This window comes from Austrofundulus limnaeus, unplaced genomic scaffold (assembly GCF_001266775.1).
Source record: "Austrofundulus limnaeus strain Quisiro unplaced genomic scaffold, Austrofundulus_limnaeus-1.0 Scaffold1666, whole genome shotgun sequence".
Taxonomy (NCBI): Eukaryota; Metazoa; Chordata; class Actinopteri; order Cyprinodontiformes; family Rivulidae; genus Austrofundulus; species Austrofundulus limnaeus.
Genome location: NW_013954068.1, coordinates 30,031 through 33,553, shown reverse-complemented (window position 1 = coordinate 33,553; position 3,523 = coordinate 30,031). Strand labels below are relative to the sequence as shown.

Below are 3,523 nucleotides of genomic sequence, written 5' to 3'. Positions count from 1 at the left end.
ACAGTAAACTCTGTATACAGAGTTTACTGTAAACTCTGTATACAGTAAACTTTGTATTTACAACAAAATACTTATTAAATTACATTTTTCTGATAAAACATGTGCACCCTGCACCCTGCAGAAACAGCAGTGTTAAAGTTTAACCTGTCACTGCAGCCTGCTCATGTCAGGATCTACTCAGACCTGTGTTTCTGTCAGACAACACAACACAACACAACACAACACAACACAACACAACACAACACAACTGCAGCTGAAACACACAGTTTCTCCTGCTGCTGTGAAACAAACACACGTTTCTTTATGTTAGATTAAAAACATTAGTCCTGTCTGCCAGCATCATAACAGTTTATCTTTCTAACCAAATACAAACACAGGTTGTTGCTGTTAGCATGCTAACACTGCTAGCACTGAGCTAACCTGTTCTCACTGTTTAATAACAGAGTGAATAAATATAACTCAGCACGTTAAACTACAAACTACAGTCCTTCACTACATCACAGGTAACAGGACATGACACAGGTGAGCTTCTGCCTTTTAGCTCTCTCTGTTAGCATGCTAACACTGCTAGCTGCAGCACCTCCTCGGGAGGACGCTCCCCCGCGGCTCGCTCCTCATCGTCCGGATTCTTCTTCCTCCTGCGGGACGAAGTCCGCGCCGGAAGAGGCATTTCCCGGTCAGCGGACAGGTCGCCTCCCCCAGCTCGAGAAGTTCGGTCCTTTCAGAACCGGGCTGCCTGTAAAAACACAGACATGTCGTGTGTCGGTGCTCCACAGCGACGCTGCTCTGTGTGCAGAAACACAGGCCGCGGGGCATGACGGGAAATCTGACCTCTGCCTCAATCTACAGACAAAGATCGTCAATATTAATGAAGACACCTCACTACCAGTGAGAAATATTTATTTATTTATTTATTTATTTATTTATTTATTTATTTATTTATTTATTTATTTATTTGCCTTGACATGTGCCTGTTCCTTTTTAAAACAATTATTAATGAAACGAGCATGGCAGAACAGTATTTCATAAAAAAACAAACATGTGTTGAACATTTGTGTCATTATTGTCTAAAAGTCGAAGTAAGGAACAGATGAGCAGCAAATATGCAGAATAAGTTGAACAAACAACAGTATATATCTTAACAAATACAAGAATGAGAATAAAAACAAGAGTAAACAAGTAAAACAGAAGAAAAAATAAAATAAAAAGTACAAAAAGGCATTTTTTAGATATTAGTCTCATTATGAAACAGAGAACATGGACTGGATTATTTTTACTTTGCTAGTTTTCATCATTTTTAGAGATTTTTTATACAATTCAAAATGATTTATGAAAGACCTGAAGCTGGGTGAAACCTAGCTTTATGGATATAAAATATAAACAAATTCTTCTTTCTTATCAGGAAACAAAACATCAAATATATCATTTTTTTTTTCATTTGGGCTGTAAAATACACTTTTAAACCTGTAAAATGTTCTACTTTTCACTTTTGATAATTCATCACAGATGCATTAACAATTTTATGTAGCATCATAGTTACATATTAAAAATGTTTTGTTTTACTTTGTTAGATTGTTAAATTTTACAATGATCACCTTTTGTTGGACAGTTTTAACACTAAAAGCCTCTGAGCACGTGCAGTTTTAAAACACTTAGATTAAAGTGCTACATGTGTTAGAATATGTTTATTAGTCACTAACCACACTGACTGATAAAGAAATAAACGTTTATTTTCAAATGATCATTAAAACAACGGCGAAGTGAGTCATCATTTTAAGGATCTTTGTTGAGTTGAGACGGAAGTGTTTCCTTCTCTCCAACAAACTTCAATCATTTTACTTTATCAAGAATTAATCAGATCAACAGAAATAAAACGTAATTTAGTGAAGTTAAAGATAGTTGATGAAATAAAGGTTGAATATTTACCTTGTAGTTTCCCTCTGTGGCACCAGGTGGCGCGATGGAGTAAAGATGTTAAATAATCCGTGTTGAATTAAAGGACAGAAGAAGAACCGGTGTGGTTGTTGTTTGTTGTTGTTGTTGTTGTTGTTGTTGTTCTGTCCCAGCAGCAGGTCGACTCTGGACCCTCAGGACCACATGGAGCCGCTCAGTTCACGGGCTCTGGACCGGATTTACTCTGTGGTAAAAATATTTTATTTAAACTTTGTTCTGAGTCTGAACTCACGTGCTAACGCGTTAGCTTAGCCGCTAGCTTAGCTGTTAGCTTAGCCGCTAAAGCTACGAGTCCTACAAGCAGCAGCTGAAGCCAAAACTGATAAAAAGAGCTTTAAAAAAGTTTTACCACAAAAAGAATGAAGCTGAAATAAAAACAAGATATTTTGATTAAATAACTGAGGGTTTTTATCAACATTTCTTTAAGTTATTTGTTTATATTTTTCTTTGTTTGGAGGAAAATATGAGTTTCAGTTTCCAACAATAAAAATATAATATTAGTTAATGAGTTATTTTGGACCAGGTGAATATTTTTCATGGATTTGACTTCAGGATGATTTGTTTCAGGAATATTTAATCTGTTTTTCTCCACAGATTTTATTCTGATCATAAAAACAGACAGGAAGTGATGTAATGGTTTCCTCTTCCTGTCCTGCAGGTCCTGCTGGGCCTGGTGGTCCTGTCCTGGTCCTACGTGATCTACGCCAGCAGGGTCGCAGCTGATTGGCTGCTGGAGAGWAGGACCGCCCCCCTGCCAGGAGCCTGACGGCCCACCTGAGACCTGCAGGTCTGGATCTGGAACACCTGTCAGCCCGGAGGAACACGAGTCCTGGTTCAGTTCTGGTCCAGATGCTCCGCCTTCATCCTGACCCATCATCATCATCATCATCATCATCATCATCATCATGGTCCTGCTGCCTCATGATGAAGCTCTGCAGGAAACAAAGGTGGACATTTGATCCTACAACCTGCTGAAAACCAGAACCGTGGGTTCTGCTCCTCCTCACTGTGACCCAACTGGACCTGTGTGTTCTGACAGCCGGCCCGCTGGACCACTGGACCACTGGACCACCTGCTTCATCTGTAACCTGTGCAGGTTTTATGTGTTCATCAGGAAACTGAAAGACTGAAGGACCTGCTGCTGATCCTGGTCCTGGTCCTGGTCCAGGTCCTGGTTGAGCCGGTCCTAAAGCCTGCAGTAAAACAGATTGTGTGTTAAAACAAATCTGCAACATGTAACCTGTGTGTGTGTCTGAAACAAACTCTGTCAGACGTTAAAATAAATAAAACTCTTCAGAAACTCTTCATTTCAAACTTACTCCGTCATAAAACAAACGTTTGTTAAAACATTTATTATGATTCTATGAAAACAAAAACATGGAAAAAGGACTTTTATGTAATTTTGTTACATTTGATCAAATTTAAATTAAGAACAATTTATTTCTGGAAAAAGTTTGATTTGATTTATTGATTTTAACAAGAAAAGATTAAAAATCAAGCCTGACTCAGCATAATTGCTGTTTTACAGCAGGTTCCTGTTCTGCAGCACATAAAACACTCAGAATTACAG

At 38.4% G+C, this 3,523-nt stretch overlaps 1 long non-coding RNA gene across 1 annotated transcript; it reads left to right on the top strand.

Moving 5' to 3' along the window:
- The first annotated feature begins 1,985 nt into the window (after positions 1-1,985).
- LOC106536041 (uncharacterized) lies at positions 1,986-3,260 on the top strand. Its single transcript, XR_001312514.1, has 2 exons — positions 1,986-2,142; positions 2,612-3,260. It is a non-coding gene; the product is annotated as an uncharacterized LOC106536041 (long non-coding RNA).
- The last annotated feature ends 263 nt before the right edge of the window (positions 3,261-3,523 follow it).